Below are 23,732 nucleotides of genomic sequence, written 5' to 3'. Positions count from 1 at the left end.
TTTTAAAACGTTCCTTGTTAGAATTATATTGCAAAACACTGCTATCTTTTATTCTTAGTCTGCGGTTCACAGCTGCAGAAAGGAGTCTTATTTTCTTATTACCCATATGCTATTTATTTGTGTTTTTCCTATTAGCCTAATTCTTCCATGTCTTTTTTACTCCCCCAAATGAATGCTTATTGGCTAGAATTTATAACCTCTGATTATGTGTATTTCTTGCTCTGAATATTTCTCACATTTGTAAAAGAAATATTAAGATTAATACACTGTCATCAGATTGTTTGCCGACCTGGCATTTAAGAAAGATAAGATTCATAGCTAACGATAAAGGAAATCTCCCTGCCTGGTCATCATTAGGTTTTTTAGAGGAAATAGCAGACAAAAAACGAAAATAATGCTAAGGTTAGTGACAGGAGGAAAATCAACAGTATTTAGGCATCGGGTAGTTTTCCTGCATGTGAATTTCAACTATTTAATTTAATGAATATTTATTGAGCCCTTTCTGCCTGAATGACAGAAATACAGTATCAGGAAGAAAAAGATGGTTATTATCTAATCATTATCCTTTGGGGCTCATGATGAAACGAAAGTATAGAAATAAAGGTACAATGAGAAAATAATATAAAGAGAAAATATCAGATTAAATTGAATTTTTTTGTGGTCTTTCAGAATGATGTCATATGTACCTACTAAGAAAGAATGAACCCTGGGCTCCAGACCAAGTCACAACTTTTTCATTTAAAGATGTTACTAAAATAGATTCTGATGATTCCCACCTTATTTTTAAAGTCCAGACCTGGAAAAAAAAAAAAAAAAAGAAAGTTCAGACCTGGTAACTACCTCATATGCTAATGGCAAGAAGAGTAAATGAATTTTTGGCTAGCTTCGTGACCCTGGCCACATCACTCCGATTTTAGGGGCTGTAATTGCCTTGTGTATAATATGGACATAATATTTGTTCTCCAGGCTTCTTCAGCTTGTAAGAAGCTAAAATTAATCTATTGAAAATGAAAACCGTAAAGTGACTGATAAGGGTAACAAAAACTTGTAATTTCCTTTTTGGTTCATCCCCCTGAATAACTGTGTCTCTCTCTGGGCTTCAGAGTACTCCCTCCTTAAAGATGCTAGTCCCAGGCAAGCTGGTGTATTAGATGGGGGGGTGCTCCCACGAAGACGGGAGTTCATCTCCCAGGGGTTTGTCACTAGGATTACAGTTTCAGACAGAAAAGAACCTTCTAGCGACTACATCTTGGTTTCTTCTCTTCTTACTTCACGCCCCTCCCAAAGGACACTTGAAGGCCCCGAGGTCATCTTTATATACCCTAGTCCCAGTCCGCCCTTACCTGTAGTTTCGCTTCCCGCAGTTTCAGTTATCTGCGGGGTCACCTGCTGCGGGGAAGCTGAGGATCCCCGTCATGACCAATCAGCAGAAGGCCAATAGTCGCCTAACTCTACATCACAGCTGCTACGTCATCGTCATCATGTCACGGAGGCGTTTCATCATCTTGAGTCATCAGGAAGGTGAGTACAATAGAGTAAGATACTTTGAAAGAGCAAGATTTATGTAACTATCATTAGAGTATAATTGTTCTATTTTATTGTTAATCTCTGTGACTGATTTATGAATTTAACTTTATTATTCTTATAATAGAGGAGGAAAAGGTGCGGTATATTATATACAGGGTTCAGTACTGTCTTTGGTGTCAGGCAACCAATGGGGGTCTTGGAACGTTTCCCCTGTGGATAAGGGGACTACTGTATCTAAAAATATTTAATATATTTATAAGTGATTTCAGCTCCTCAAGTGTGCTATAATATGTTTTGACTATATCTTATTTCTTCCTTACCCCTTTTTCCAAAAAGCCTCCATCTCATTCCTAAAACTGGGATTTCTTACCAACCTCTAAGGATTAGTAGTAAAACTGCTCCATTTTAGGCTAACTTATTCCAAGGGTTTATCCACTCATGTGGATATAGTTTACCATAAATGGAGTGATTCCCAGGAGAGAATAAGATTAATTCTACAAACTCCCTCTCTAATCTAAAGGTTAAAGTATTTTATGAAGCATTTGAACATTTTCCTTGAAGGGTATCGAGCCGTTTGGAATTGTAAAGTTGGCAATGATACAAAGAATGAATTGAATATTTGGAAGCCAATTGGGAGACCAATTAGGAAGGTTTTGCATTAACAAACTCCTAACATTAACAAACTCCTAACCAAACATTAACAACTCCTAACATTAACAAACTCCTAACCAAAGACTTGAAAGCAAGGAAAAGGAAAGATTTGTGCGAGACAAAATCAGGTAAAACCAGCAGCACATGGGGATCAATTGCATAAAGGAAATATGAAATGGAAAGAAATAAGGGAGACTCCATTGTTTCTAGGTTGGTCATCTGAGTAGTCAGTGAAGCACATAATCAACATTATAAACAATAATACTAAAAGAAAAACAGTTTCAGCATGTGTCTATTTTTATTTGAGGTCAATGTGAGAGTTTGAGTAAATAAATTTGAGTTTCTAAATGTTGATTTTGAAGTATAAATAATGATGATATCAAAATGAAAATATACAGTAAGTTTTTGGAAATACAAATGCAAATAAGGAATAGGCATGAGGCTAAAGATAAATAAATTTGGAAAGTTAATGACACTGAAGTAGTAGTTTAAGCCTAAAAGAAGATACCCTTGCTTAATTAGGCTCAGCAAATAGACTAAGTCAGAAGGCCAAAAAAAGGAAATTTGCTCAAGCAAGTATTTAATGTCCTAGGAGTACATGTGGATTTTAACTGTTTAGCTTTCATATAATTAATACGGTAAGCTGGTAGTTTAATAATAAAAAAAAATTGCTACTACGGCAGATGTTCATCTGATGAATATTTATTGAGAATGCTATTCACTTACAGATTCACTCAAAAAAATATTGACTGAGGCCCTAGTATGCACAGACTAGAGGGCAATGAGATTGCAAAGGTAAGCCAGACAGACAAAAAAAAAAAAAAAAAAAAAAGAGTCCCTGACATCATGGAGTTTATGTTTTTAGAAGAGATGAGAGTCAATAACAAGAGATACATAAAATTTATAATATGCTAGATAAAAAGAGACTTCATGGAAAAAAAAAAAGCAGAATGAGAAGAGCGTTTTGGACTAAATCTTAAGGGAGAAGTAGCTCAAGATGTCATGAAAGCCAAGGACAGAGAATAAAAAAAAAAAAAAAAGCTATTTTAAATATTTTTGGAAGGCACTAAAAAGACCAGAAGGTGATCATTATGACTAGCAGTGTTATCATTATCAAGATTAATGGTGACGTTGGTAAGACCAGCTTCAGTTAGCGGAAGCCAGGCTGAAGGAAGACTGCCAAGGCAATCTTGAAACCCATTTGAACTTGGTGATTGTGAACTTGGACTGTTAAAATGTATCATTTTCCTGTAGCAGCTCAGTAGTCTTCATGCAGACACAAAGAAGGTAAATGGTTCAATTCATCCAGGATTGGGGTTTTGCCAGGAGGGTGAGAAAAGAACAAGAGTCAAGGGACTTTGGTATTTTGGCAAGTGTGATTGACTCGATAGGCTGTAAAATCTAAGCTGGTCAGGAGGAGAAATAAAGACAAGAGGGAGGCTTTAGCAAGTCAACGGTGAGGATCAAGAATAGTAGTTATGGCAAGCTGGAAGGACAGAAGGAAACACTGTTTTAGAGAATGAGTTTCTTTCTTTTTTTTTTTTTTAAAGATTTATTTATTTATTTATGATAGAGAGAGGGAGAGAAAGAGACAGAGACACAGGCAGAGGGAGAAGCAGGCTCCATGCAGGGAGCCTGACGCAGGACTCGATCCCGGGGCTCCAGGATTGCGCCCTGGGCCAAAGGCAGGCGCTAAACCCCTGAGCCACCCAGGGATCCCCCGGGAATGGGTTTCTAAGGGTGGAGCAGTTTTGGTTGTTGAACATGTTCAGGGTGTGGTCATGTGAGTGAGAAGTTGAGGTAGAGTGTAGAGAGGCTAATTCAGGTCCCCAGGACTTTGCCAGTTTATAGCTCTTGTCCTTGGGTACTTGTTGATAGCATCAAATTCTACCTTCAAAAGTATCTTGATTTGGAAGATAAATTATATGGTCTGAGTGGAATTTTTATCATTTTGATATTAATTTAATAATATATAACTCAGCCTAGAAAATGCATTTTAGGGGCGTCTGGGTGGTATAGTTGGTTTAGCATCTGATTCTTGGTTTTAGCTCAGGTTGTAAAATCAAGCCCCGTGTTGGGCTCCAGGGACAGAGTCTACTTGAGAGTCTCTTTCTCTCTGTCTCTCTCTCTCTCTCTCTCTTCCTCCTCCTCCCTCTGCCCCTCCCCCCAGCGCACTCTCATGTGTGCTCATGCTTTTTTGTCTCTCAAAATAAACAAATCTTTAAAAAAAGAATACCAATTTTCATAATATATTAAACAGGAATTTCTTAAAGGCAATTATAATGGATTATATTCACAAATTCCTCTTACATTTAACATTTTCAGGTATCTTTTTCATTTTGACAATAGCTTTAGCTCCCCTGGGTATTTAAGGAACTTGAAATTAAAGCCAAATTATCATGATTTTGCAATTCCAGTATTAAGAATTGATTCATCAGTGGATGTTAAAACTGCAAATGGGGTCCAGCTACTGTGCAGATAATAAGCATTCTGGGGAAAGATTTACAAAAAAGTCCTTTAGTTTTGGTTTTTAATATGAAGTTCCTTTTCCAGCTATCTACCAATTAGACCAGTCCCCAGCTGGGATTGGTGCTCTTCTTTGTCAGTGCCCCTAATCCTATTTTTCCTAGACAAAACTGCCTGGATTTTCAAATATTTGCTAATATCTTGGTCTTTCTGGCCAGCCCTGCCCAACTGTTGAATTCCTCTGCCACTTATATGAGATCACTTGTGTCCCCATTTGTCAGAACTAGGGCTGGAGATTACTACTTAGCCCCAGCCTCCATTATATTTAACCCTTTACTAAATAACTACAGTTTTGTTTTTTTTTTTTATAGTTTTTACAGCTTTCTTAGCACCTGGACCCCTGCTACTCACTGCTTCAAATGATAAAATGTCATAATGAATTAATCCCAAGTTAGAAAAAGAGCTTTTCCGTTATCTTTCCTACTAAAGTCGTTCTTTATCACTGTGTCCCCAGATCAATGATTCTTTCTCTTGCTTTAATCCCAGAGTTTACTTTAATGTAACATTGTATTGCATTTATCTCTTTATAAAACTGTCTATCCCATTGTATTTTATGGCCAGGGAATATGTTTTATTTTTCTGTATTTACCTGAATGCCTAATGTAATAACTAGTAGATAATAGACATTAACTTCAGAGGCTCAAAAGACCAGGCTCTACTGCTCTCTCTTCTTAGTCTTTGTCACCTCAATTTCATAAACACCATTCTTATTTATAGAGATTTTGGCACCAGGCTCACAGGCTTTTTTTTCTACCTCAACTTCTGTGATTATCTTGGTAATTCACTCTCCTTATCAGAGACACATTCAGTACTCTGGTCTTTCAGTTCCTCAACTCTGTGTGCAAAAAGGTAACTCAGAAGCTTTTAACTGATACCAATTTGTGGCAAAATTCCTTAGAATTGTCCTGGAGAAACTCCTTATATATTATTAGAATTGTATCCCAATGTGAAATTTTACTTGTTAATGACATTATATTTAGTTGGATCAAAATTTATTATCCAAAGTCAAAGCTGACAACCTCTGCCTTTTGAGTTGGTTGTTTACCCCATTCACATTTAACATTATTACTAATATATTTGAATTTATGTCTGTAGTTTTACTATTTGTTCTCTAGTCTTGTGTCTCTTTTTGTTTTGTTATTTAAATGTCGTCTTCTGGATTAAGCAGGTATTTTCTAACGTACGATTTTAATTCCTTTATTGAGGGCAGCCCCGGTGGTTCAGCGGTTTAGCGCCCCCGTAAGCCAGGGGGCATGATCCTGGAGACCCAGGATCGAGTCCCACATCAGGCTACCTACATGGAGCCTGCTTCTCCCTCTGCCTGTGTCTCTGACTTTCTCTCTCTGTGTCTCTCATGAATAAATGAATAAAATCTTAAAAAATAATTCCTTTATTGATTTTTAAGTATATTTTTGAGTTATTTTTCTAAGTAGTTGCTCCAAGAATTGCAATACATGTCTTAATTGATCAGAATATATTTGAGATGTATACTAACTTAATTCCAGTGAGATATAGAACACTTGCTCCACTATGGTTTCCTTCTTTCCTTACTTGTGTTGCTGTTGTTAAATATATATCTCTGTGTTATAAGCTCCAAAATTAATATTTATATAAACTTATATAAGCTATAAATCCCCGTATTCAATTTTATAGGCATTATTTTGTGCTGTTGTTTTTTAAAAAATAATTAAGAGAAGAAAAGAGAAGAATGTAATTTTGCTATCTTTTGTATTTGCTATATAATTGTCTTTAGTGGCACTCTATTTTTTTCATGTGGGTTCAGATTACAGTATAATGTCACTTCACTTCTTTCTCCAATTTTTTTATTTTTTTAGATTTTATTTATTTATTCATGAGAGACACACATAGAGAGGCAGAGACACAGGCAGAGGGAGAAGTAGGCTCCATGCAGGAAGCCCGATGTGGGACTTGATCCCAGGTCTCCAGGATCACACCCTAGGCTGAAGGTGGCGCTAAACCGCTGAGCCACCAGGGCCGCCCAATGTCACTTCTTTTCTGTTTGAAGAACTTCAGTTAGTATTTCTTGCAAGGTAGTTCTGCTAGCAACAAATTCTTTTGGTCTTTGTTTATCTGGAATTATCTTGCTTTCTCAGTTTTGGAAGGGGGTTTGCTACAGGTAGGATTCTTGTGTGACAGCTTTTTTTTCTTTATCTTTTTCTTGTAAGTAGTTTGAATATGTTATCATACTTCCCTCTGGTTTCCGTTTTTTTATTAGAAGTCAGTTATGAATATTACTGGAATTCGCTTGTACATGATGAATTATTTTCTTTTGCTGCTTTCAAGATTTTCTCTTTGCTTTGCATTTTAACATTTTGACTATAATATGCCTAGTTGTGGATGTGATGTCTTTGATTTTACCCTATTTAGAGTTTATTGAACTTCTTAATTGTGTAAATTAATTTTTAAATCAAATTTGGGAAGCTTTCAAACATTGTTTCTTCAAATATTTGTTTCTGTTCTTTTTCTCTCTTCTCCTTCTAGTAGTCCCATTATTCATATGTTCATGTACTTTCTCATAGCCCATGTTTTTCTGAGACTCTTTATTTTTCTCATTTTCTTTTCTTTCTATTCTTGAAATTGTTTTATCTGTATGACTCTATCTTTGAGTTCACACATTCTTTTTCTGTCAGCTCAAATCTATTCTCAAGCCTCTCTAGTGAAAATTTTATTTCTATTATTATATTTTTCAATTCTAGCATCTCACTTGATTCTTTTTTATAATCTGTATCTTTTTATTGATGTTCTTAATTCAATGAATTGTTGTCATTGTCCTTTCCTTTAATTCTTTAAATATGATTTCCTCTAGTTCTTTGAACATATTTATAGTAACTACTTTGAAGTTGTGTTTGCTAAATTCAAAACTTCCTGAAAGGCAATTTTTATTATCTTTTTTTTTTAAAGAAATAAGACACTTTTGAGAATGAACATCATTGTTGTTTAAGAATATTTAATTTACAGTCAGATAAAATGCATGGAATTTCACGGTTCTGGTAAAACTGGGATGTATAGTTACACAATGTGACAACTGAAAAATGAGATTCCATATTTCTTTTTTGAATTTCTATATACAGAAATGATGCATTTCTGAGACAGAGAAATTCTTTGTTCAGAAAGGAATAAGAAAAAAAAGCAGAAAGGAATACATGAGTTTGGGAACTTGATATAAATAAGGAAATGTCCTAATACTTTCTATTGAAGAAAATCTTAAAAGTCGTATTAGAAAGTTTGTTTAAAGATGATGTGTGGCAGACACTTAATTGCCTATGTAAAATTTAATCCACTCCCCCCCCCCACTTACTTATTGCTGGAAGACCCAAAATTTTTTTTTAAGATTTTATTTATTTATTCATGAGAGACAGAAAGAGGCAGAGACATAGGCTGAGGGAGAAGCAGGCTCCGTGCAAGGAGCCTGATATGGGACTTGATCCCAGGTCTCGAGATCACGCCCTGAGCCAAAAGCAGATGCTCAACCACTGAGCCACCCAGGCATCCCAGAAGACCCAAATTTTATTCCAATTCACTCCTTTCAGAAGCCCAGATATACTTACAAAATAAGCTATTTGTTGTAATCCTATTTCCCTTGGCAGTGATAGGTGCACATATGACCACTTTTTAGGTAATTAAACATGGTAGAAAGTCTATTGTAGGGCCTCTGGAAAATTCTTCTTATCTCTTAAAAATAGAATCATGGAAGCAACCCCTTTTCTGTTGGCTATGATTCTTAGAACTGTAGCAACCACCTTTTAACTCTCTTCTAACTATTATAAGATCTACTTTGAGTCTAAAGAAAGATGAGAAGACTCTGGGGTTTTGATACCATTATGAAGCCTCTGAATTAGCCAAACATTGAGCCACCCCATTTTCAAACTTCTTAGTATTTGAGTAATTCTTTCATTTGTTGTTGTCCAAGCCAGTTGATTTTTGTCTTCTATACAAGTAGCTTAAAGCATCCTTAAAAAAAAAAAAAAAAAAAAGTTTCAAAAAGGCTAGCAAAGAGTAGGACTCATTCACACTTAATAGAGTGTATTGTTGACTGTTGTAGTATGTAATCCTGTGCTGTCCAGTATGGCAGTCATTAGTCACATGTGACTGTTAAGCACTTGAAATGGCCCAGTCTGAACTGAAAGTTCAGTAAGTGTAAAATAAAAATCATGTTTTGAAGACTTAGAACTAAAATGGTAAAAAATATAAAGAATTTCTAATAATTTTAATTGATTACATGTTGAAATGACATTATTTAGGACATACTGGGTTAAATAAAATATATTATTAAAATTAATTTTTTTTTTTTTACTGTTTTTAATGTGACTACTAGAAAATTTAAAGATATGTAGTTCCCATTGTATTTTTACTGGACAGCACTAATCTAGATAGAATCCAAGAATTGTCCTATCATTTGCCAACTGAGGTAAGGCACAGAGTTCTTTGAAATGCTTTATATTTGACACTTTGCAAATACTATTTATATAGCAAGATTCAAATATAAACTGCAAATTTAGAAATTATCTAAAATGAGGAAAGTGGCACATTTGGTTTTGCCTGCATTCTTAAAAGTTCCAGAGTCTCTGAGATACCAAAAAATGTACAGGCGCAAATAAATACATATTGTATTATTTCAGTTCTCTAGATCAGAAATGTAAGTTGCTCTAACCCTAAAACCCTGAATTTGGGGTTCTATCATTGGTATGTTTCTATCAGCAGGAAAAGCTAAATTAAAACTTGATTTAAAAATATCATTAAAAAAAAAAAAGAAATAGAACACAGCCTGATATAGGCTCTCCTTATGTTCCTATATAAGACTCCAAGGAAGTGGGTGAACCTTACCCTTTCCCTCATGCTGAAAAGTAATCACCATGTAAAAATGTTGTTTTATTTCAGAGTTGCTTGCCAATATGTCAGTTTTTAAATTTAGAAATAAAATAGTTGAATATATAAGTAGATTTTAAAGTGTACATTTTGGCTGAATGCATAGGAAAGTAGAATTCTGTATTTTAAGGTTTTTATAAAACTCTTGTTTGCGTTAACTTTTAAAGGAATAATTTGTATGTCTTTATATTTTATATAATTTCTTTCAGCAAAGTATGTTATACTGATTTCTAGCAATATATATATATATATATCCCCATTACAAAAGTATAGCAATGTTTATGTATCATCATAAACATATATATAATATGTATTTATATAAATATAAATTATATATATTGCTACATGCTGCACACTGCTCTCTATACTTCACATAGATTAATTCATTTAATCAGCTGTATTTTCTCAGAATTTATTCATAAAAATCAAAACTTCAATATTACATCATAATTTAGCACTTAGATCCAATATCCTTAGTGTTTGAAGAGAAAAGGTCAGCTTGCAAGGTTAAAGTAAAATCTTCAATCTAACATCTGGAAAGGTTCCATATAAAAATCAATAGCAAAAGAAAAATATTTTGGATCGCTAGAAATAGTAAGAGCATAGTAAGATACTTGGATGCTTTTCTTGCAGCAAAAAAACATGTATCCTTCAAGAGTAGAAAAAAGACTCCATATGTGCAATTATAGATGAAATACAATTGTCATCTGTCATATGTCTCCTTTCTCCACGGAGAACCTAGTTTAGGATTAAGATTAAATATCAGACCCAGAGACCACATGCTGCATCAATTTATTGTTGAGCCTGGATGTCAAAAGAACTTCCAAGTAGAAGAATTATTTCAGAATAGTGTCAGTATAATTTATTATTACTTTTTTTGATCATTAAATGCAAAGGGATGTCAACTATAAATTCGTATGATGTTTACATTTAAGTTTTGTGAAGGCCAAGTGTAACGTGTTTGGGTTCTTTGATACCAAGTTTTCAATAAGCATTTAAGAATATGTCTCCTTTATTTATTTATTTTTTTGAGAGGACCATTGATTCAATATGTGGATAGTAGCAGAAGATTATAAGGCAACAATTAGGTCCTTTAAATAACATAATAAAGAATAAACATGATTTTTGCTCTTAGGGAAAACTTGATGTGTTCTGGTTAAGAGTGAAAGGAAGCTAGAAAAGCTTATTTTGGATAAAATTCTTAGTTTTCATTTTTAAGAATAATACAAACTAGAAAGGGACCAGAGGACCCATGGGAACACAACATAAATGTGTAATCACCAAAAATTCATGCTTACTAAGAAGTTAAAGGCAAGGAGATGGGAAGGAATAAAAGGAGGCCATTTAGGTCATTTAAGCTTAACAAGGGCAGAGAAATGAGGATGTTCAAGAAAGTGCAATCACAGAAGAATATGTAGACCATTTCCTGCTTAGATTATTCTCTACGTATTCATGCAATGAATTCATGCAGTTCTACACACAGTATTCAGCATATCAAAAGAAAGGCATTTCCTCAGAGTAATGAAAGCAAAGATGATTTATTTCTAGACCAGCACTCCCAGGAGAACGTACCACCGCTAGGGAGCAGCAGAGGCTGTTCCTTGGGTCATCAGCTTCCACTCAGAATCTCACATCAAAAATAATCAACTGCATTTGCACAATGCTTTCGAGTCAATGAGGAGTTCTTATCACTCGTTTTCATTATAACACCATCTGGGATATCCCATTCTTACCCATTTTTCAGATGCAGAAGGGAAAGGCCTATGGAAGTCACAGTGCCAGGAAGAAGTAGAGTTGGAGCTGCCTTTTCCCACCCCAAAATCTGTGCTAGTACTAATAGTGAGCATGTGATAAAAGGCACCCTCCAGAGAGCATACATTTCAGTCTAGAAAGGGGCCACCACTGAATGTTTCAATTCTAAGGTACACCATCTATTTTATATCAGGTTTTTTGTTGGTAGGTAGAAACAGAGGTGTAATACTTCACATTAATTTTTAAGTTGCATTTTAATTTCAGAAGACTGAAAGAAAGAATGTTGTAAACTTAAGGAAATAGCATATATGGATAATTCATGTTTATATTTGTGTGGGTATTCATATTTGTGTGTGTGTGTGTGTGTGTGTGTGTGTGTGTGGGTGTATGTGTTGATAACCTTTTAAAGAAATTGATACATTGGAACTGTACTTTTTCACTCCTGGGCTTGTCTTTCTAAATCTCCCTCTTTTTTTGTTTCATACTAAATTTTATCTTGTATAACACTTTAGGGCCAATTCTCACTTGAAATCTCAAAGTGATATTTACCAGATGATTCCTGATTGACTAACAAAGTTAGAGAAGGATGCTATGGTAGCCCTTCTCGAAAAACATTTATTCCTTTAAAATGGCAGTGTTCAATTTCAGGTCAGGTAGTAGTGGTGGTTAGTGGCAAAATAGGAGATATTTTGCTGGAAGTGGACTTTGCAGTACTGCTCAGTTACACTATGAGGGGGGATACATTCTTCACCCTTATTCTGTACCTTTATGAAAGACCACCCCTTTTTTGCTTTACATATATTTCCATCTGCCAACAATGACCAGACAATTTTTAGCATGCAGGAAATATGATTGCTCTGACACACAGGGTTTTTAAAGGGTTGAGAAACCATGGGCTAAGGAAATCAAGGAATTAGATCATTTGAAGGATCTATGCATTCAATAAACATTCATAAAACACCTAGTATGGGGCAGCCTGGGTGGCTCAGCGGTTTAGTGCCGCCTTCAGCCCACGTCGGGTACCCTGCATGGAGCCTGCTTCTCCCTCTGTGTCTCTGCCTCTCTCTCTGTCTTTCTCTGTCTCTCTCATGAATAAATAAATAAAATCTTAAAAAAAAAAACACCTCGTATGTGTCTTACACTAGGTTGGCACTGGGAACATTAAGATTAAGAAATAATTTTCAAGCAAAAAAAGAAAAACCAACAAACTTTTCCATATCACATGGTAAGATTAAGAAATTGCCAACATTAAATGCAAAATGGGTGCTTGTAGGTCAGTAGAAGATCCTTCTTCTTAGCTTTAAGTAAAGGAATAATAGTGCAATGCTATTTAACAAATATTTCATTATCAATTTTTTGATTATAGAAAAACATAGAAATACATAGAAATTGATAAAACTGGGTTTGTGTAATCAGCTTCCCAAATAGTCCCTGATGATGCCCATCTTCTTGTCCACTCATCTTTGTGGCTCCCCTTCTGCCCTGAGGCAGGCAGGGTTGGTCTTTATGACCAATAACATACTGCAGAAGCAATGGGGCAGCTGTCATCTGGGACTCTCTTTCTTTCTCTGTCTTGGCTCATTCCTTTAGGTGAGGTTATCAGCCATGTTGTTGTGAGCAGCCGTATTTAGAGGCCCAAGTGGTGAGGAGCTGACATGGGTTCTCCTTTTCCAGTTGGAGTCAGGTTTTCCAAGGTCTACAGCCTCAGTGGTCAATTTGACCACACCCTTGTGAGAGACTCTAAGCCAGAACCTCCCAGCTAAGCCACTGCTGGATTTCAGAATCACGGGAAGGAACTATGAGGTTAAAAATGTTTTTTTTTGTTTTGTTTTTTTGTTTGTTATTTTAAGCTGCCAAAGCTTGGGGTAATTTGTTACACAGTGTTGAAGTAACTTTCTAGTGGAGCTCCTCCTGCCTGCGGTGCTGCATCAGCAAACCAAAGGTTAGATTCTATAAAAACTTCCTGCCTTCTGCCTTTTGCAGTTCTCCAGAAGGAGACTGTCTGCTTCATGAAGTATTAAATAAAGTTTGTTTGTATTACCTAAATTGTCTTCTTTAATCATTTTTTAAACAGCTTTTCATGATGAAGAATGGGATCCAAAGCCTTCAGCTACTGGCCTATGGGATGAGGTGTACAGGCAAGGTTCTCACCGAACCCTTAGATTTCACTGTTCCTCTCTTCCTCACAGAAGAGCCACGGGTAAGTCACACTTAGATTTGAGCTCCACTCCCCTGCGTGCAGCTCTCTGATGCAAACAAACTTTATGTATATGTGTGTATATATATTCCCAGAAAGGTTCTGGACTCCTAGAAAGATTCCTCAGTGGTTACATTGAGAATCTGCAATGGGTAGCAGCCATTAGGGAACTCAAAAGGCCTGGAGCTGAGTCCATGGCCTAAACCGCCTGGTGGTTTGGGAAAATAAGAAAATAAGACAAGAAATTCAAACCATTTTGACCACCAAAATGAAAACTTAACAGGAAAATATTGATTCTCAACACCTTTTTTCGTTCTCCCCAAGAATGTCTCCCATAGTCTTCACGTCTTACTCAGTGGCATTTATTTCCACTTGCTTAGGTCAAACATTTTGAAGTCACCTTGAGTTTCTTTCTTACTCTTATACCTCACAGCCAATCTGTCAATAAATCCCATCAATTACATCTTCAAAATATGTGCAAAATCTGTCTACTCTACTACTGCTAAGTAATTGTCATCTCCTTCCTGGATTATTGCAACCATCTTCTAAATGTTTTTCTCATGTCTGCCCCCTGCAGTCTATTCTCAACAGAGTAGCCAGACAGAGAAATTCTTCTAAAAGCATATATAATCCTGGGGTACTTGGGGGGTGCTCAGTCAGCTAAGTGGCTGATTCTTGATTTCTGCTCAGGTCATAAACTGAGGGTCCTGGAATCAAGTCTCACATCATCTCTGCACTTAGTGGGGAGTCAGCTTGAGGATTCCTTGAGGATTATCTCTCTCTGCCCCTTGCTCTGTCTCAAAAAAATAAAAGTAAATAAATCTTTGAAAAAGATAAAAGCATGTATAATCCTGATTTAACTCTGCTCTGCCAATGGCCTCCCTCTCACTCCAAGTAAAAGGCAGAGCACTTATAATGACCCACAGACACTGTGCATCTGCCCCCTCACTTCCCTGTCATCTTCCACCATTCTCTTTCTTGTTCCACTGCAACAGCAGTAGAGTCTCTGTTGCTTCTTCAACTCTCCAGGCATGAAACCACCTTCAGGGCTGGAGAACTTTTACATCTCTTCTCATTGTTAGGTTTCCAGAGTAGCCATCCCTGCTGACTACACTTTCCGTTCATTCCATATATATATATAGAGAGAGAGAGAGGGAGCGCGCGCAAGAGAGAGCGTGTGCACACACTCACCCTTACTCTGTAATGCTCCAAAACCTTAGGAAACAATAGTGAATTAAAATTAAATGGACAAAAATTCTTTTTTTTTTTTTATTAAGATTTTATTTACTTATTCATGAGAGACACAGAGAGAGAGGCAGACACACAGGCAGAGAAGAAGCAGGCTCCTTGCAGGGAGCCTGATGTGGGACTGGATCCCACGTCTCCAGGATCACGCCCTGAGCTGAAGGTAGGCGCCAAACTGCTGAACCACCTAGGTGTCCCATGAAAATTCATGCCTCGTGGAGTAAGGGGAAGCAGCTGATAAGCAATGCACATAACAAAGACATAAATTTGGCTCTAAGTCTTATCAACAAAAGCAGAACACATGATAGAAGATCAAAGTGATATATTGCAATGACCAGGGCAGGCCTCACTAAGAGGAAAGACTGGAGGGAGAAAAAAGAGAGCTACTCAGGTGCTTGCAAATCCCCTTCACATCCTTCTATACTTTCTCCCCATTTCTTGCACAGCTTCCTCTATATAGAGCCTTATCACCATCTAATATACTGTAAATTTCATATATAAATGAGAAAATGATTTTACTAACTTATTTGATGTTCCATGATGAAATAATGGAATGAAGTTAGTCTCTGAGAAACCTCTGGAAGGAGCCTTTCTCATTTGAATGTATGTAAAACATTGCTTGAAAAATATCTGTTTAATAGAGAATAGCCTTGCAAAAACTAAATACCAAACAGATTTTTAGGGAAATGCTGCTTTTGATATGGAATCCTGTTGGACTTGGCATAGGAAATCCATCAATTAAAAAAATCTGATAGGTGGCAAGAATGTCATGATATTCAGAAAAGGATTCTCTCTCTCTCTCTCTCTCTCTTTCTTTTGTCATATAGAACAGAAAAACTAATTTCTTCCTTATGTAAAAAGAACAAAAAAGACTGAGATACTGAAAGTATCTTTTCTTAAAGCCACTGAAAGCCTGTGGCAAAGGAAGAAGGGCTGCAGGGGTTTTAACACTCTTAGAATTGGTTTAATGATGGAATCTACAATCTCTGGATGAACCCAGTAAGTCAGAGTGAGTTCAGTATAAGCTGAGGATAGATCATCAGATGAAGCTCCAATTTATAATACCTGATGGTTAGAGCCAAATCAATCTCAATATAAGAGAAACCCTATTAATGTTGGTGAATGGATTATTAAAACTAAAGCATTCTGTGAAATTTTATGGCCAACCTTCTTATTTTTCTTTAGTTAGGAAAAAAAAAATCATCGGCTATAGTCAGCTCCAGGTTTGACATGTTTCTGTGTAGGCTGCACACTATGATAAAGAATGCTATCAACCTGTGAAATTTGGGGTGTATAGTTGAGGTTATTTGGGGGTTGATGGATTTGTGCTGCTTCATCCATATTCTTACTAAACGTTAGATCTCTCTTGTGACTAATGATACAGCATGAGTTTGTGAGACTAGCTTGATCGTTTGGGGATCAGATCTGAGGCCGTGGCCTCATTAGCACAGTAACTAACAAGCTGAGCTAATTGGTCACACACCACAGTCACTTACAAAATGATTATTTATGAAACACCAAAGATAAAGTCTTAAAGTATATTTGTGGCAAGCATAGCATTTTGGTTTATTTATGTGATTTAAAAATAAGAGCAGTAAACAGAATACTGCCTCATACTTCCAGGCATGGGGTTTACAATACTGAACAATTTCCTAAAGGAACATTTTGCAATTCTTTTGACCATAATCCCTCTTTTCTAATAAACCTAAAATTATCATGCTCCATCTGAAAATTATTGTCATCTACATGTTCCCACCGGCCCAAATCAATGTTGAAGGTTTATTTACTATAGTCAAACATAAAATATCATATTGTTTGCTTTTACAAACTACAAATGTATGTCCTGAAGTGTCTGATATGTCCTTTTTTTGTTGCTCTTCCTTATAAGGGAAGTTTGTTCTGTCTCTAACAAACCAGGCTCAAAATTAAAAGTATGTCTTTTTTTTTTTTTTTTGAGAGAGAGAGACAGATTGAGAGAGAGAGAGAGAATGTCAAGCAGGCTCCATGCTAAGCCCTGCCTGATACAGGGCATGATCCCACGACCCTGTCAAGAGTCAGAGCCACTCAGACATCTCTAAAATATTTGTCTTTTGATAGGACTTGCTACAAATGTATGAAGGTGTTAAAGTAATTTGAAAACATAAATATGATTGGCATACAAGTAGATAGCACAGACCAAACTTTTTGATGAGTAGGTTAACAAAACCAGTGCAAACAAGAATATGAGACTGTTATATAGATGATAAGTAAAAAATGTCAATAAAAAGGAGTTCTGAATTTCAGTTGCTTAATCACATGCAAATCTAGTTAATGTCCCACATGGCAGTAACCATAGCATTCAGGGTTAGCTTCTCTTTAGGACCAACATCATTTGCAATTGATCAGTTTCTTACACCTAACTTGACAGATATCAGAGTAGTGAATAGTAAGTAAATCAAAGAAAGTTCCATTCTCTGTTTAGATGGCCCTTAGGTAGTCTTATTTATGTGATATTAAAAGATAACATCATCATCTTTTCTCTAAATTTCTGGTAACTTTTCTTAATGCAAATCATAAAAATGTGAACATGTAATACAAGAGTATGAAGTGGTGGGGTTTTGTGGGAGAGCTTTGCAGTGACTGTGTAATTGCACACACTCTCTCTATTCATAGATCTCCCAAGATCGCTTTTTTAAAGAAATTTTGTTTATCTTTCACGAAGTCCTGAATAGTCCCCTGGACTGTTGCCTTTCTTGGCTTTCTGATCTTCCCCATCTCATGCTGTTCTGCTTTGAGACTGATCGGTACTCTTTTTTGACATGAACAATGCTTTCATTTTCTGGAAAATAGGCTCCCTTGATTGGATGCTGAGGGATAGATGAACAACTGGCTATACTTGCCTTAACTACTTTACCCCTTAACTCCATACCTCACTTGCTGGGCTGTACAGATATATCTGACTCACTTACTGTGTTGGACTAAAGAGAATTATGATGCAGAGAAAAAATTTTAAACTATATGCTACATGTCCTTATTCTCCTTGCCCAAGGGAAAAGCTCCCAAAGGCTGGAACCTTTGTGGAGGATTTCCTTCATGGATGCAACTCAGGTTCCTTCCTTGACCTCCTGCTCTCTATGCCACATTTCTCAGCAATTGCTTTCTTATTCATACCTACATTAAAATGACCCGCTAATCCCCTCTTGGGAAACTAACTTCTCTATTTGCAGGGTTGTGTCTGATATTTCTCTACCATGCAGTCTCTAGAAATAATAATGCAGGGCATAGCATTTCTAAATATCTGAGTTATTCAAGCTAGATCATCCCTGGGGGCTTCAACATAATAGACTACGGTGGGTGCTAGATTTAAGTCAAACCGCTTTCTCCATTCTCTCTTTCTCATCCCTTCTCCAATGTTAAATAGATATATTCTCTCTCAATGGAAGTCTCCAATTACCAAATTTAATTTACACACAGACACGCATATATCCCAGGGATAAAGGTACTTCTCAGAGAGGAAGAGAAACCTTTACCTAAATGTAATACTTTGCCAGGGTCACTGCTCACATATATATATATATATATATATATATATATATATATATATATATATATATATATATATATAATGTTTATTTAAATTTATTACCTTGAAGTACCCTTTAATAAAGTTTCCTCAAAACTATGCCTTTTTAAAATACTCTGTAGCCATTTGCCCTTGTTCTGAAACTTTTTAATACAGAAGGAACTGGATGAACTTTGAAATGACTACATTTCTGAGTGCAAAATGGAGCATCTCCATTTCACTTTTTTAAGCAGAAAGAAGAGACATACATAAGAGAATTTCTTTCCCTCGTGCCCAAGTATCATTTCCTCTCTTCTCAGGAATCAGCAAGGAGTTCTTTCAGTTAAACTTACTGTTTGGCAAGAACATAACAAAGTTCTTAAGCATTTTTTACGGGCTGAATTGTGTGTCTCCTCAAGATACAGGCTGAGGGGATCCCTGGGTGGCGCAGCGGTTTGGCGCCTGCCTTTGGCTCAGGGCGCGATCCTGGAGACCCGGGATCGAATCCCACGGCGGGCTCCCGGTGCATGGAGCCTGCTTCTCCCTCTGCCTATGTCTCTGCCTCTCTCTCTCTCTCTGTGACTATCATAAGTAAATAAAAATTAAAAAAAAAAAAAAGATACAGGCTGAGGTCCTAACCCCCAGTACCTGTGAATATGACTGTGTTTTGAAATTGGGTCTTTGCAGATGTAATCAAGTTAAGATGAGATCATACTGAATATGGGGAGGGAGGCCCTGATCCAATATGAATAGTGTCCTAAAGTAGATGCGAAGAAGGAGAGATCTTCCCCTAGAGGCTTTTGAAGGATCATGGCCCTGCTGACACCCTGATTTTGGATTTTTAGCCTCCAAAACTATGGGGGAATAAATTTTTATTGTTTTATACCTCTCAATTTGTGATACTTTGTTATAGCAGACCTAGCAAACTAATAATGCAAGCATCATCATCATTATCATCATCATCATCATCATCACCACAGATACTGTTAATGACATCTGCTTTGTGGCATTCACTGTGTCATATGCTTGGCTGATTTGCATGCTCAATGACAGTGTAGATTCTGGGGTCAGAGACCCAAATGTGACCCAATTCTGGCTCATACTTACTAGGTGTATGATATAGGGCAAGTTGTATAACTGTTACCTATTATTTCTCTTATTTTCTCAAGTCATTATAATAGCCTTGAAAGATAGATATTAATATCCCCATCTCTGTGCTTTCTAAGGCATAGAGAAATTTACCTCTAAATTTGACTATAAACTCATGGAAATGCAGTCTGTAAGTGGAACTGTTAGATGTATTTTAAATATGCTTTTTAACTTATTTTGAAATAATCTCAAATTCATAGAAAAATTTTAAGAATAACACAAAGAGGGGGATCCCTGGGTGGCTCAGTGGTTTCGTGCCTGCCTTCGGCCCAGGCGTGATCCTGGGGTCCCGGGATCGAGCCCCGCATCGGGCTCCCTGCATAGAGCCTGCTTCTCCCTCTGCCTATGTCTCTGCCTCTCTCTCTCAGTCTGTGTCTCTCATGAATAAATAAATAAAATCTTAAAAAAAAAAAAAAAAAGAATAACAAAGAACTCTCACATACTTTGACCCAGACTCCCCGATTGTTAACCTTTTTTTTTTTTTTTTACACATTTTTCTCATCACTGGGTTTCTCTCTTTGTGTGTGTGTATATATAAAAATATATATATTTAGTTACTTATATAAATAAAATATATAATTTTATTGTGTGTATTCACTGTTTAATTATACATAGTATATATGTTTATTATTTATGTATTTTGTTTACTTATATAAATAGAAACCTAGCGATAAGAAGAATGTATAAAAACATAATTATGTATATAATTTCTATGTTCTATTTTTTCCTAAGCCACTTGTGAATTATAGACATGTGCCCTCTTCTCCCTTAATCCTTCAATATGTGATTCCTAAAAACAAGAGTTCTCCCCCATCTAATGAAAGTTCAACCATGAAAATAAATTAAGGTTGATACTTAGTATGTTGTATACTTTTTATTTTATTTTATTTTATTTTATTTTTATTTTTATTTTTTTTAATAATTTTTATTTATTTATGATAGTCACAGAGAGAGAGGGAGAGTGAGAGAGGCAGAGACACAGGCAGAGGGAGAAGCAGGCTCCATGCACCGGGAGCCCGACGTGGGATTCTATCCCGGCTCCCCAAGATCGCGCCCTGGGCCAAAGGCAGGCGCCAAACCGCTGCGCCACCCAGGGATCCCCCTTGTATACTTTTTAAATGAAATTTTTTTATCAAAGAAAAGCCTACCTACAAAAAAGTACACAAATCATAGATATACAGCTTAATGAATTTTCCACCAAGTGATCACACTGAAGTAACCACTGGGAAGATCAGGAAATAGATCCTTGTCAGCATCCAAAATCTCCCCACCCTGTCCCTTCCCAGCCATTTCCTCCTCTTTGACTTCCTTCTCCCCAGAGATAACCATTATCCTGGCTTTTATTAACATAGATAGTTTTGACCAGTTTTGAACTTTATTTAAACAGAATTATATAACTGCATTATTTTTCTTTCCTTTTTTTTTCTTTTTACTTTAAAAGATTGGCTTTTTTCACTCAATATGTGAAGTTAATTCTTGTTGAGTATCTCTGTAATTTGTTTTTTTGTGGGGTTTATTACTACAAGTGCAGTGGTTAGGTTGTAGCGCCTAGATAAGTTCAGTTTTAGTACATACTGTACTGCTAAATAGTTTACCCTCTTCTGTAGTATATGAGAATTCCAGGTGCTTCATTTCCTTATCAATACTTGGTATTATCATTCTTTTTAATCCTAGCCCTTGTGGTGGGTGTACAGTTGTATCTTATTGTGGTTTTAATTTGAATCACTCTGATGACTAATGAAGTTGAGTATTTTTTTCGTATATTTACAGATTACTTAAATATCCTACTTACCTGACCCTAATTATTTTTTTAGTTAATCTGTATACTTTTTACACATCATGAAGGAAAGTTTTACTTGGTTAATGTGAATTAAATGAGTACTCTAATAACAATGCTGTAAGAGCACCAGCTTCAGTTGTATTATCTATATATCATTGCATACATACAAATTACTTCAAAACTTACTGCCTTAAAACATTTATTTTATCACAAATTTCTTATAGGTCAAGAAATTGGGGGCACCCAACTAGGTTAGTGAAATGATTCCAGCTCAAGGTCTCAAGGATTACAGAGTTACAGTCAAGATGTCAGCTAGAGCATCTCAACAGGGTCTGGAGGTCTTGCTTCAGAGGTAGCTCACTCCTAAGGCTAGCAAGCGAGGCTGTCTAGAGGCAGGAGGCCTCAGCTCCTCATGACATGGCCCTCTCCGTAGGGCTGCTTAAGTGGCCTCAAAACATGGTGGTTGGCTTCCACCAGAGTGAGTGATCTAGGAGAGAGCAAGGTGGAAGCTACAGTGTGTTTGATGAGCTGGCCTCTTAAGTTATAGTCCGTCATTTCCAAGGTATTCTATTGGCTACGCACGTAAACTATATTCCATGTGACAATACAATGGCCATCCTGGCTGCCACAGTTGTTCTTTAAACTCCATTGCCCAAGTTTACGTGCTTGTTTTTTAATTCAGATAGAGAAAAAAAATGATCTACTTAATACATGTGCATTCATATGACAAAAGCAATAAATTGATTTTTAGGGTAACTTATTTCTTACAGGTGTTTCAGAGATTTGTGAGAGTAAATGAGTGGATATTTTTAAGTTCCCTTTTACACCTTCTTTCCTGTTCTCTTTCTCATATTTGATGAGTTATGGAGTAAACAGATTTTGTGTGTCTGAAAGTATGTTGCAGTGAAGTCAGCATCTGTACAGAAGACCAGTTAGCAGCTACTTCTCTGGGTTAGCTGTGGGTAAGGGATGAATAAAAGGAAAGAAGGAAATGTTCAGATAGATTTTAAGTCTGGGCAGGTCAGAGTTACTGCATGTTAAAGGTGTTATTTCTTCTAAGGTATGTACAAAATACTGTACATCTCCTGTTTGTCATCTAACATCTTTTACTGAGTGGACCAGTTATCTTTCTATTTTTAACATCATCTGAGGAATCAATGAATAATTCCAAGTGAAATAGGTATTCACAAAATGTTTTGTTCCTGCAACATTTAAATCAGTAGCTATTCCATGTTGTCTTGCTAGTTTGCTTACCCTAAGTAATCTAACATATTATGACAAAGTATAGTCACTGTTCAACAGTTTCTCTTGGCTGTACTCAAAGCTGAAAAGTACTTTTTAAAATATACTCTCCTATTTCTAATCTTCTTGGCATATGTCTAAATAAAGAACTAGACCAACGTTATCTGACCTAAGATGTTCATCATAGCATCAAAATAATTAACATTTAATGAGAAAAGGCAGACCCTATGTTTAGCTCTTTTATATGCATCATCTTGTTTACTATTGCAACCCTATTAAGTAGCTGGTATTATTATCCTAATTTTTATAGATGAGAAAATTACAGTTTAGAGAGATTAAGAACTTGACTATGGTCACATAGCTAATAAGTGGCAGAGTCAGCCAGGAATTGAACTAATTATTGATTCTGAAAGCATCTCCTTAACCTCTTTAAAAAGTTAAGTGTTCAACCATAGGAGGATGCTCATGTGGATAACTTAAATACAATATAATAACATACAGTCACTGGAAATTACTCAAAAGATATTTATTGGGTTTGAAAAATATTTATAGTTTAATAGTAAATGAATAAGATACACAATGATATAGGATATTCACATTATAGTCTCTGCTATACAGAAAACTAAATATGTATGAATCTCTACAGGAAAAAGAAAAGTAATATACAAATGTTAATGATGTTTATCTGTAAATGTGGTGAGACTATGGATGACTTTTGCTTCTTTATGCATTTCTATAATGAACATGTATTACTCTTATAATCAGGAAAAAAGTAATAAAAATCTTTAATACTTAATATATGAGAGAGGAAATATAAAGACTTGGTTTCTATGATTAAAGGAATAAGTCTATTTAATAGCTGTTGTATCCGTTAAAAGGTGCAAACCATTCAATTAGATCTGTTTCTGATGTGTGGGGCTATCAGATGTTCAGACACAATGTAATATTCTCCTACTTGCTGTATTCTCTTTTTCTTTCTGCCTTATGTTGGAGATAAAGCAGAAAGTGTGTGTTTCTCATTGGGAAGTTGGCATTTGAATGAGACTGCTGCTTTTCTCAGCTTAAAGAAGATAAAAGGAGTTATCAAGTAATGTTTTCTTTCACCTAAGGATGTTGGTCCCACTCCAACAATTGGAATTGATTGAACTCCAGTGCTTGCAAATTTAAAAGCCTAACACAGGGATCTGCTCACTCTGAATTTTACAAATCAATGGATAAACTCAAAACAAAAACCC

At 36.0% G+C, this 23,732-nt stretch overlaps 1 protein-coding gene across 1 annotated transcript in view; it reads left to right on the top strand.

The window, feature by feature from the left end:
* The first annotated feature begins 893 nt into the window (after nucleotides 1-893).
* The window catches only part of ABCA12 (ATP binding cassette subfamily A member 12), a 288,195-nt gene continuing 265,356 nt past the window's right edge, over nucleotides 894-23,732 (top strand). Inside the window, exons 1-2 of the mRNA XM_041736980.1 lie at nucleotides 894-1,521; nucleotides 13,418-13,543. The gene's annotated coding sequence lies outside the window, so the exon portion shown is untranslated. The remainder of the gene's footprint in view (nucleotides 1,522-13,417; nucleotides 13,544-23,732) is intronic.

Source organism: Vulpes lagopus, chromosome 22 (assembly GCF_018345385.1).
Source record: "Vulpes lagopus strain Blue_001 chromosome 22, ASM1834538v1, whole genome shotgun sequence".
NCBI lineage: Eukaryota > Metazoa > Chordata > Mammalia > Carnivora > Canidae > Vulpes > Vulpes lagopus.
Note: the sequence above shows the minus strand (reverse complement) of the source record. Positions and strands in the feature narration are given on the sequence as shown.